This window comes from Lactuca virosa, chromosome 6 (genome assembly GCF_052849685.1).
Source record: "Lactuca virosa cultivar CGN04683 chromosome 6, Lactuca_virosa_CGN04683_v6, whole genome shotgun sequence".
NCBI classification, from domain to species: Eukaryota; Viridiplantae; Streptophyta; class Magnoliopsida; order Asterales; family Asteraceae; genus Lactuca; species Lactuca virosa.
In genome coordinates this window covers 219289755-219302677 of record NC_136431.1, presented here as the reverse complement: position 1 = coordinate 219302677, position 12923 = coordinate 219289755, and the positions used below count along the sequence as shown (strand labels likewise).

The following is a 12923-nucleotide window of genomic DNA, read 5'->3' as shown; positions in this document are numbered from 1 at the left end:
TAAACTTATTGAAGGTTGTGGACGCAGGGTCCCTCGTCATTTCAAATGTGGAAGTAAATCTCTCTTTCTCTCTCTATCACTTGTCTATATGTGTTGTAATGTACGTATGCAATTGAAATAGTATATTTGACTTATGATATATCTTGGATTCTGTAGGTCTTACGATCCCATGAAAAGGTGATAAATTAAATTGTTATCAAAAGAGATTGTACTAAATGATATATATGAATATATGATCTATCGTCGACTAATCGTATGGATCTCGAAAGACGAGAGAAGAGCTTCTGATCGTGTTAAATGTTTGGTGTAACTTATGTTATTTAATTTCGTTTCAATTCAAATAAGATGGTTAATTGTTTTAGAAAGCCCCACGTTAATTGATGCAATAACCTACATGTCTAAGTAATAATTTAGATAATAAAAATAATCAAATATTTAAAGTGATTTTCAAAGAAACTGGCTACTACTTTCAGATTATTTGATTCGGCAAAGATACACCATATGGATCCTATCAAGGACATGATTCATGGTGGTCGCTGGTGAGCATCGTTTGATCAGACAACTATTTTTCAACTAAGGTCCCGTTTGATAGTTCCTGAGAAAGAGCAGACTGGGAAATATCTGTCTGGGTAAGAAATCCTAAACGAGTAAGAAACCATGCTGTTTGATTGTACATCTGACTTAATGTTCTGACTAATGAAAAATGATCATTTTACCCTTCTACTCTATACAACAATGGATGAAGTTGTTGAAAAATTATAAAAATGCACTAAAGATAATCAAATTCAATTGCTCTACTCATTTAAAATATTTTTCTTCAATCTTCTTGCCTTATATCATTTATCAAGATAAACATTAAAAACAAAATAAATTCCGAAAAAACACAATTCTCATTTCAATATGACCCAATTATGATATAATAGTCATAGCCTATTTCTTGTTGGGTTTCTTCTTTGAAACCGAAGTCACAGCCACCTGTGGTTTTGGATGCTTTTCAGCTTCACTTGGATCCAACCACTTTGAGAGGATGTTTGTTAAAAAAGGGCCAATTAGGAATTGTAATCAAAGTTGTCAAAATCACCCCCCAGCATACACGAACCCACAACATAACCTGTTATAAATGTTGCAATTGCAAACACCACCAGCAATATTTGCATCAATTGCTCTGCTACCTTCTGTCCTTGCCAATCCATCTATTTACCCGAGGGTATTATCGGAATTAAAAAATATATAAGGTGTAATCGGAGTCAATCAGCTACCTTCAACAGTAAATAGATGGATTTAGGGCAAGGAGTAAGCAATTGCTCTGCTACCTTCAACAGTAAATTCATTTTTATCAGTTTTGTACATGTAATTGAAATCAGAGTCAATCAGCTACAAAGGAGTAAGCAAAAGGACAATCATAAGGTGAAATCGAACACATTGAGCATTTAGGGCAAGGAGCTTTGATCGGCTGGAGAAGAAAAGAACAGCAGAAGCATACCTGATAGACGAGGAAGGAGCTTCGACCGGCGATTGGAAGAGGAAGAAATAGGTCGATGTTGCTTGTTGGAGAAGAGGAATCGCTGAAAGGGGAGAAGAAAGGGCACCGATGGAAACTTTTCTCCTCTTCTCAGTCAGCTGATTTCCAACTTCTTTCTCAATTAGCTATAGATTTCTGAATCAGACACGCATAAAGTGTTTATCAAACACAAATAGTTGAGCGAGTCATCCAAAATGGTCTGAGCCGACTCAGTCAGACCAATATCAAACACAACCTAAGTGTACAGAACATCAGGGTGAGCAAAACCGGGTACCCGTTGTAATTGTAAGGAACCGGAACCAGAACCAAAACCGGCAGTTCTTAAAATATTGGAACCGGAACCGGTTACACCGGTTCTTTGAATTTTGGAACCGGTCTTGGAACCGCCGGTACCGATTCCAATATCAGATACCCGGTTTAAAAATTCTTGTAACTAGTGAAAATCAATACTCAATAATATCAACCAGTTCAAGCAATAAACCATCCGATTTATTGTTTTAACAAATTTAGTTCGATTTTTTTTTATAAATTAGATTTTTAAATAAACACATTAAACTCGAGATCAAGCGTTTTCAAAGCAGCAAACTTGACATTGGGACACTTGTGAAACTTGTAAGAAATAATGGAGCTTCCTCTGATTTTATTAAGCAAGGAAGCTAACAGTTTTCTTACCATCGGACGATGTGGGACGTACACCATCTTTGTAGATAAGAAAACTTATAAACATTTTGTATATCAAGGATCAAGCAATGGGGGATGGTCAAAAGAAGTTACCACTTGTTCACCAACAAAAGAATATAATAATAAATATACCTATCATATATCTTTTTATCTTTTCTTTTCCTCTCTAATAAATGAAGGTTTTTTTGTTATTCGTTGCACTCTCATTCAATTTGTCAAATGTTATTTTGTAGTTATTTTGAATTTTTTTTTTCCACATGTTATTTTATGAGTTTTCTATTTTATTTTATTTCACATAATATTTTAATGTAATAATTGCAATAAATGTAGTAATAAATTGATATCAATTTCATTAATAAACTTACCTTTTAATTTCAAAATTCTCAAAATTAAAACTTATTAGTTTCTTTTACTTATTTAAATTATTTTTTTTAATTTAAAAGATAAAAACATATCCATTATAATAATTCATTGTTTTTCTTATTGTCTTATAAATTCAATGTTCTTAAATATTTTGATCTTTATATTTATCTTTTTTTTTTAAATTAACTCATGTAATACATGGGTCTTACAACTAGTTATATAATAGATTATATATTTTATTTCTAATTATCTTATTATATAGTAGATTATATATCTTATAACTAATTATCTGCTTATAAACAATATTTGCAAACTTCGTATCTAATCAAATGTAGATTGCTTGTTATTCAATTAAAAAGAAAAGGAAAATGATTACCATGTTTCAATATCGAAATTATATATATATATATATATATATATATATATATATATATATATATATATATATATATATATATATATATACCGGGTATGCAAATGCACAGCCTTAATTTTTTTCATACATATGTTGATCTTTTTAGAAAATAAATAAATTATGTATTAAATATTATGTTTGCATAGCTTAAAATTAATACTTGCATACCCACTAGTTTGATTTGGTGGCAAAGTTATGTATATATCTTTTGGGATACGAGAGACTTTTAATTGCATCATATTAAGAAATAAACCATCTGCCAAGTTTTCACCTATCTTATCCGTTAATTTTGTATTTCAAAATTCTTTCATACCACTTAAAAATATTTTTTTAACGTTGTGTATTTTATTATTCAAAATTTAAACAAAATGTTGTACTTTTTTTCTTTTAAATCTTTTATGTAGGTATCAACGCTTTTATGTTGGCACAATTTAGTTTTGACTTTGTGGCTTTGTAAAAAGATTTATTCATTTCCTTTTTAACTTCTAGAAATCTTTTATATATAAGACCTTTTTAGTATATTTTGTAAAGTATAAAATGATAATAAATAAGATTTCGATATAATAACCTTGATTTTATCATTTCTTGTATTCTACTTTTATGTGCTCATAAATTTAGAGTGTATTTTTGAAAATTTTATTTTTTGTTATATGGTTTTCTAGTGTTATTTTTTAATTAAAAACGAATTGTTGTATGTGTAATATGGCATTAGTGAAAAAATAATCTATGATTTTCGGATACCCTACTTTATTTTTCTACATCCGTCACTGGTTGGTCTTTATGGTTTCAAAATCCATCTTGATTGATTCTTTTGTGTAAAACGGTTAGAATTTTTTGTTAACTCTGTTTTAAAATACTTTTTTTTTGCCTTCACACCAAATTTGATAAAGTCTATATGTTTTAGAGACGGCTTTTTAAAATTCTATGTAACTGACAAATAAAACCATAAATCAACAATAGCCATTAAGTTTCTTGATTTTGTTCTCCCAAACACTTTAGAGACTACCCTCATTTGCTTCCTACTGGCAACTCCTTTTACATCCTTCTCTGGAAGCTCCATGCTTCCCTAGTTTCCTATACTCCTCCCCATCCATAGTAGTCGCCTTGTTACTGACTACTACCTCCCACCTCCATCACCATGTTAGTTTCAACACACACACGCACAAAAAAAAATAAAATAAAAAATAAAAATAATAAAAATAAAAAACTTGCTTGAAAACAAAGCAAAGGTTAGAACAAAGAGAATAAAAAATCGAATACATGGAGGAGAAGAGAGGCTTGGTTAAAAGTTAAGCTTTTCTTATTATCAAAATTGAAAGACAATTACATCTATTTATATTTTATAGGACTAAAATAAAATTCCTTAGGCAACAAGGAAATAGAAGTCTGATCTTATTCAAACTAAACTTACCATATTTAAACCTTCCTAAACTCTTCTAATTCCGGATTACTCCAACATTCTCCCCTTAATCTAGAATTTGACGTCTTTCATTCCAAGAAACTTTTGCATTTATTCAAACTTCACTTTGTCTATACGCTTGGTCAAGATGTCAGCTTTTTGCTCATTAGCACTCACAAGCTTTACTGCAACATCGTCTCAATCTATGAATTCACTAATGAAATGAAACCTTGTGTCAATGTGTTTACTTTTTCCATGAAATACTGGATTTTTCATCAAATTTAAAGCTAACTTTTTATCCACATTCAATTCGAATGGAGCAAGTTTTCTTCCAGTCAACACACCAAGCAACCTAATTATATATATGCCTTGACAACTTGCACACACTTCATCAAAATCAACTATTTGTTTTTGCACATGACATTTAGCAACTAGCCTTGCTTTTTACTTTAATATTTTTTCCATCCGGGTATTATTTGATCTTGTATACCCATTTTAGTCCAATGTGTCATATACCTTTGGCAACTCGACTAAACTCCATGTTTTATTTTTCTCAATTGCACTTGGGTTACTTTTCATAGCTTCCATCCAATCTTCACTCTCACTTGCACTTGAGAAGTTTATAGGTTATTCTTCATCTTGAAGAAACATAGGTTCATCACTTTCTTTATAAATATCGCCCAAACTTCGGTATCTTTGTGGAGCTTTACTTTTGTATAAATTATCAGGTGATGATTAAGGTGTAACCAGGCTACCTCGTGGTGTATTATCCTTATCTGGAAGATTATCTTGCATGTGTTATTCTTTTCAGGATCAGGAATGGTTGTACCTGATTAAGCTGGTTAAGTTATGGGTTAGTTTCAACACCAGTATGTGGTAGTTCAAACCCTAAGTGGGGGAGAACTGGGTTTTCGGCATGGAGGATCACCGATATGTTCAAGCTTATGGTAATCGAAGGGTGAATCATAGGCATTTGCAATGCGAGTGTGTGGAATCCGAGTTCAGGGTTGGTTATGGAAAAAGCATATAGTAGGTAGCGATCGGATGTATAGGTCAGGAGGTTCATGGGTTGTTTCCCAACAGAAAATGATTGGTCAAGGAGCTTATTGCAGCTCGTGGCTTCTTTTGAGTTGTCAAAGATTATATAAGGAACTGTTGGTAGTTCGAGCATAGGTCGCAGAGGGAAATTGTCAGCTAGGTGTAAGAATCTCTAATTGTAGTCTAGCTTGGGCAAGTACTGGTCAGGGAACCAGCTTTAGTTGGTGCGTTCAGCCTCGCAAGGGTTTTGGTGACTTAAGGTCATGTGTTCGTGATTGTTGGTAGCACTGTTTGTCGTGCAGCAAAGAATTTTGAAAGTTTGAGTGTGGCAGTTGAAGTTCTATGGATGTGTCAACTTATCGCCGAATTTAGCATGTTTTATGTTCCTTTGGTCCTTGGGTATGTCTACCCTCAATGGTGGAGTGGAATTCTGATTCGGAGCGGACTCAAGTTTTTGCAACCTTCGGGATTGCCTTGGAAGTCTTCTCGAGCTAGTTTCGTGTTGGTAGGATCTGTTCCGTCTCAATCAAGTATGGAATCTTGTTTTGATCGATTATGTGGATATTTTATGTTAATGTTTAAGGTTCGTCGTTTGATGGGACTCGGGTATTTTGGTTCTTTTGGATGAGGTTATGGGTTCCCTAAGGATGTACATCGTGGTAATTCAGTGACAGTATGTGGGTTGGACAAGATAGATTGGGGGTTGATTCGAAATTCGCATGGTTCTTTTGAGGTAATAGCCTTTGATTTGGATCAAGGGTGCAACCGTTATCCTGTTCCCGGGTCATGGGCGACCATGATTGCATTGGGCTCTACATTGGTAGCAGTTCATCTGTGAAAGGAATTGGGTGTGGTATAGTTATGGCTCGTTGTGCGGTTACCACTGTGAGGGACGTTGTTTAGGTCCCTACAAGGCGGTGGAAAGAGGTTGAGAATCCCTTGGATGTGGTGAAAGAAGCGAGTCTCAGGTAAAGATGTAATGTTGATATGATTGGCGTAATAGAAGGATGTTTGGGTTAGGATGTCCTAGTCTTTCAGGTTCTTGGGAACCTGGCTGCTGGATCAGGCGTGAGACTGGTTATCTCAGCGGCGGTTGAGGAAAATCTTTGTATCCAAGTTTAGTGGCGGGTTGCCATGAGTCAGAAGATTTTGGGAAATATAAGGGTAGGTCTTTAGGTCTCGGGTCATGAGTTTAGACCCAAGTTATATGTGTTTTGGCATTCCAACCTAGGGTATCCCATACCGAGGAAGACTGGACCCTCTGATTGATTGGTCCCGACATGTTTGGTATTCCAACCTGATGGTTAATTGGACCAAACATGCTTATGATACGAGGGTATTCCATCCCGAGGATGACTGGACCCATCGTAGGCATGCCTGGTATTCCATCCCGAGGCTGATTGGGCCAGGCATGAGTGTTTGTGCCTGTGAGATGTGAAACACCCCAAAAATATGACCCAAAAATTTCATTTTCCAATCATTATTAAAATCATAAACCATCCAAGTCATAAGTAAAAACGTAAATCATCTATCATAAAACATCATAGTATCTGTCTCAAATCAAAATCTCGTAACAAATCATCAGAGTAAACTCCCAGGCTGTGACTGTGGTGTGTTCCATGCGATCATCCCGAGCCCTTCCCTTTACTAGTGGAAGTACCTGAAACCAAAACTGAAAACTGTAAGCACGAAGCTTAGTGAGTCTCCCCAAACTACCACATGTGACAACCCGGAAACTTCAGTCTTGTACAATTAATCAATTCAATCATTATTCAACTTGTTTTGTTGATTTCTGGTGCTATCTAAGGGTTCATTTGAGTGTTCTAAGCTTAAACTTGACCAAGGTTGAGTTTAGGAATGAGTAATCATGCCACATAGTGAGGAAACCGGGCCATACACACCTCTTGGAGGAGTGTACGGCCGTACACATGGGTGTGCGGCCGCACACCCACTCCCTTGGCAGCACACTCACTCTTGGGCAGCACCCTTGCCCCTATATAAAGGGTAGCCTCCTTCCTTTCATTCCTTTAGCACCTTGGCAGCACACAACATCATTTCCTCTCAAGTTTCTCCAACTTTGAACCTCCCAAAGCTTCAAGAACGTGAGTACTTCTTCCTCTAGCTTTCAATTCATGAAAGACCCCTCTATCTAGGCCTTAAGTGTGCAAAAATGGACATGTTCTTCGTGTTGGAAGTGAGTGCGGCCGCACACCCTCTTAAGGTGGCCGCACACCCTTAAAACACCCTCCAAAGTGAAAGTTTAACTTCCATATTCGATGTAGACATGCCCCTACCCTTGTTGTACCTTGGAATGGCATTTTTGGACATCTTTGTGTGGGGTGTACGACCGTACACAATTGTGTATGGCCGCATACACCCTTGTGCGGCAGCACACTCCAAGTGTGCGGCAGCACACCCATGTGTGCGACCATACACTCATTCTAGGACCATAAACGCACCTCTAGGACCCTTATCTTGCACTACAATTGGGTGTAGACCTAGAACACTTCGTGGAAGTGAGTATGGACCTTGAAACATCCCAAGAAACACCTTCCATCATGAGTGTACGACCGCACACCCCTTGGGCCGCACACCCATGGCCGCACACACCTTAAAGGTGGTCATACACTCCCCTCATGCAATCCTTCAAGGTTCTAACACTTAGTGCAAGTAGTCCCAAATTCCTAGAGTGGATCTCCATCACATTTAGTGGTGAAATAGATCCATTTGACTCCTTTATGTGTCATTGCATGTAATTTAGGATCAAATCGTGTTCAAGGCTTCACTTGAACATCCAGCGTTTCGTGTCGATCCTTCATTCAAATCACCCGAGGTGAGTTCATACCCCTACGTTTTTCCGAGTTTTCTTGTTTTCGGGGGGGGGGGGGGGGGGGGGAATACAAGCAAAAGTACAAGGAAACTTATACTCAAAATATATTATTTTAAGATAATTATACTTTCAGCATGCTTTTAACACGGAAAAACAGTTTTACCATACGATTAAGAAATCAACTCGTAGAAACAGTTTTCAAAACTAAGAACAATGAACTTGTGAATCATGTAGTAAAATGTATTATTTTATAGAGGATTCATGCAAATCATAAACAGGATCTTCAGTATTATTACTTGTAAATTTGTTAGTCTAAGTTGGAGACACGTCCTTGGTAACACTCCCACCGAATCAGAGTGTAGGACTGGCACTTATGACCAGAATCTCTTGAAGGGAAAGCGTGACTGTTATGTATAGATCTATATGGGACTGACTATCCCGCACCTCGCTGCTAGCTACAGTGGGACCGGCAGGTCTACGGGTGACAAAGTCATAAAGGATATTGGCCCCCATACGTGCCGTACCAAGTTAATGTATGGTTATAAAACTCGTAATTTAGATAGCAGAGATTTACTTTTGTAATAATGAATCAAGTGAAAACACACACGCACAAAAAAAATAAAAAAATAAATAAAAATAATAAAAATAAAAAACTTGCTTGAAAACAAAGCAGAGGTTAGAACAAAGAGAATAAAAAATCGAATACATGGAGGAGACGAGAGGCTTGGTTAAAAGTTAAGCTTTTCTTATTATCAAAATTGAAAGACAATTATATCTATTTATATTTTATAGGACTAAAATAAAATTCCTTAGGCAACAAGGAAATAGAAGTCTGATCTTATTCAAACTAAACTTACCATATTTAAACCTTCCTAAACTCTTCTAATTCCGGATTACTCCAACATTCTCCCCTTAATCTAGAATTTGACGTCTTTCATTCCAAGAAACTTTTGCATTTATTCAAACTTCACTTTGTCCATACGCTTGGTCAAGATGTCAGCTTTCTGCTCATTAGCACTCACAAGCTTTACTGCAACATCGTCTCAATCTATGAATTCACTAATAAAATGAAACCTTGTGTCAATGTGTTTACTTTTTCCATGAAATACTGGATTTTTCATCAAATCCAAAGCTAACTTTTTATCCACATTCAATTCGAATGGAGCAAGTTTTCTTCTAGTCAACACACAAAGCAACCTAATTATATATATGCCTTGACAACTTGCACACACTCCATCAAAATCAACTATTTGTTTTTGCACATGACATTTAGCAACTAGCCTTGCTTTTTACTTTAATATTTTTTCCATCTAGGTATTATTTGATCTTGTATACCCATTTTAGTCCAATGTGTCATATATCTTTGGCAACTCGACTAAACTCCATGTTTTATTTTTCTCAATTGCACTTGGGTTACTTTTCATAGCTTCCATCCAATCTTCACTTTCACTTGCACTTGAGAAGTTTATAGGTTATTCTTCATCTTGAAGAAACATAGGTTCATCACTTTCTTTATAAATATCACCCAAACTTTGGTATCTTTGTGGAGCTTTACTTTTGTATAAATTATCAGGTGATGCTTAAGGTGTAACCAGGCTACCTCGTGGTGTATTATCCTTATCTGGAAGATTATCTTGCATGTGTTATTCTTTTCAGGATCAGGAATGGTTGTACCTGATTAAGCTGGTTAAGTTATGGGTTAGTTTCAACACCAGTATGTGGTAGTTCACACCCTAAGTGGGGGAGAACTGGGTTTTCGGCATGGAGGATCACCGATATGTTCAAGCTTTTGGTAATGGAAGGGTGAATCATAGGGATTTGCGATGCGAGTGTGTGGAATCCCAGTTCAAGGTTGGTTATGGTAAGAGCATATAGTGGGTAGCGATCGGATGTATAGGTCAGGAGGTTCATGGGTTGTTTCCCAGCAGAAAATGATTGGTCAAGGAGCTTATTGCAGCTCGTAGCTTCTTTTGAGTTGTCAAAGATTATATAAGGAACTGTTGGTAGTTCGAGCATAGGTCGTAGAGGGAAATTGTCAGCTAGGTGTAAGAATCTCTAATTGTAATCTAGCTTGGGCAAGGACTGGTCAGGGAAACAGCTTCAGTGGGTGCGTTCAGCCTCACAAGGGTTTTGGTGACTTAAGGTCATGTATTCGTGATTGTTGGTAGCACTGTTTGTCGTGCAACAAAAATTTTGAAAGTTTGAGTGTGGCAGTTGAAGTTCTATGGATGTGTCAACTTATCACCGAATTTAGCATGTTTTATGTTCCTTTGGTCCTTGGGTATGTCTACCCTCAATGGTGGAGTGGAATTCTGATTCGGAGCGGACTCAAGTTTTTTCAACCTTCGGGATCGCCTTGGAAGTCTTCTCGAGCTAGTTTCGTGTTGGTAGGATCTGTTCCGTCTCAATCAAGTATGGAATCTTGTTTTGATCGATTATGTGGATATTTTATGTTAATGTTTAAGGTTCGTCTTTTGAAGGGACTCAGGTATTTTGGTTCTTTTGGATGAGGTTATGGGTTCCCTAAGGATGTACATCGTGGTAATTCAGTGACAGTATGTGGGTTGGACAAGATAGATTGGGGGTTGATTCGAAATTCGCAGGGTTCTTTTGGGGTAATAGCCTTTGATTTGGATCAAGGGTGCAGCCGTTATCCTGTTCCCGAGTCGTGGGCGACCATGATTGCATTGGGCTCTGCATTGGTAGCAGTTCGTCTGTGAAAAGAATTGGGTGTGGTATAGTTATGGCTCGTTGTGCGGTTACCACTGTGAGGGACGTTGTTTAGGTCCCTACAAGGCGGTGGAAAGAGGTTGAGAATCCCTTGGATGTGGTGAAAGAAGCGAGTCTCAGGTAAAGATGTAATGTTGATATGATTGGCGTAATAGAAGGATGTTTGGGTTAGGATGTCCTAGTCTTTCAGGTTCTTGGGAACCTGGCTGCTGGATCAGGCGTGAGACTGGTTATCTCAGCGGCGGTTGAGGAAAATCTTTGTATCCAAGTTTAGTGGCGGGTTGCCATGAGTCAGAAGATTTTGGGAAATACAAGGGTAGGTCCTTGGGTCTCGGGTCTTGAGTTTAGACCCGAGTTATATGTGTTTTGGCATTCCAACCTAGGGTATCCCATCCCAAGGAAGACTGGTCCCTCTGATTGATTGGTCCCGACATGTTTGGTATTCCAACCCGATGGTTAATTCGACCAAACATGCTTATGATACGAGGGTATTCCATCCCGAGGATGACTGGACCCATCGTAGGCATGCCTGGTATTCCATCCCGAGGCTGATTGGGCCAGGCCTGAGTGTTTGTGCCTGTGAGATGTGAAACACCCCAAAAATATGACCCAAAATTTTCATTTTCCAATCATTATTAAAATCATAAACCATCCAAGTCATAAGTAAAAACGTAAATCATCTATCATAAAACATCATAGTATCTGTCTCAAATCAAAATCTCGTAACAAATCATCAGAGTAAACTCCCAGGCTGTGACTGTGGTGTGTTTCATGCGATCATCCCGAGCCCTTCCCTTTACTAGTGGAAGTACCTGAAACCAAAACTAAAAACTGTAAGCACGAAGCTTAGTGAGTCTCCCCAAAATACCACATGTGACAACCCGGAAACTTCAATCTTGTACAATTAATCAATTCAATCATTATTTAACTTGTTTGGTTGATTTCTGGTGCTATCTAAGGGTTCATTTAAGTGTTCTAAGCTTAAACATGACCAAGGTTGAGTTTAGGAATGAGTCATCATGCCACATAGTGAGGAAACCCGGTCATACACACCTCTTGGAGGAGTGTATGGCCGTACACATGGGTGTGCGGCCGCACACCCACTCCCTTGGCAGCACACTCACTCTTGGGTAGCACCCTTACCCCTATATAAAGGGTAGCCTCCTTCCTTTCATTCCTTTAGCACCTTGGCAGCACACAACATCATTTACTCTCAAGTTTCTCCAACTTTGAACCTCCCAAAGCTTCAAGAACGTGAGTACTTCTTCCTCTAGCTTTCAATTCATGAAAGACCCCTCTATCTAGGACTTAAGTGTGCAAAAATGGACATGTTCTTCGTGTTGGAAGTGAGTACGGCCGCACACCCTCTTAAGGTGGCCGCACACCCTTAAAACACCCTCTAAAGTGAGAGTTTAACTTCCATATTCGATGTAGACATGCCCCTAGCCTTGTTGTACCTTGGAATGTCATTTTTGGACATCTTTGTGTGGGGTGTACGACCGCACACACCTGTGTACGGCCGCACACACCCTTGTGCGGCAGCACACTCCAAGTGTGCGGCAATACACCCATGTGTGCGACCACACACTCTTGTGTACGACCATACACTCATTCTAGAACCATAAACGCATCTCTAGGACCCTTATCTTGCACTACAATTGGGTGTAGACCTAGAACACTTTGTGGAAGTGAGTATGGACCTTGAAACACCCCAAGAAACACCTTCCATCATGAGTGTACGGCCGCACACACCTTAATGGTGGCCATACACTCCCCTCATGCAATCCTTCAAGGTTCTAACACTTAGTGCAAGTAGTCCCAAATTCCTAGAGTGGATCTCCATCATATTTAGTGGTGAAATACATCCATTTGACTCCTTTATGTGTCATTGCATGTAATTTAGGATCAAATCGTGTTCAAGGCTTCACTTGAACATCCAGCGTTT

At 37.8% G+C, this 12923-nt stretch overlaps 1 pseudogene across 1 annotated transcript; it reads right to left on the bottom strand.

Annotated features, from left to right (window-relative positions):
* Nucleotides 1-930: 930 nt before the first annotated feature.
* On the bottom strand, nucleotides 931-1565 carry LOC145120557 (signal peptidase complex subunit 1 pseudogene; annotated as a pseudogene). The gene is made up of 2 exons (XR_013714241.1): nucleotides 1484-1565; nucleotides 931-1313 (listed from the first exon to the last, which is right to left on the bottom strand). The product of XR_013714241.1 is annotated as a signal peptidase complex subunit 1 pseudogene (transcript).
* Nucleotides 1566-12923: the final 11358 nt, after the last annotated feature.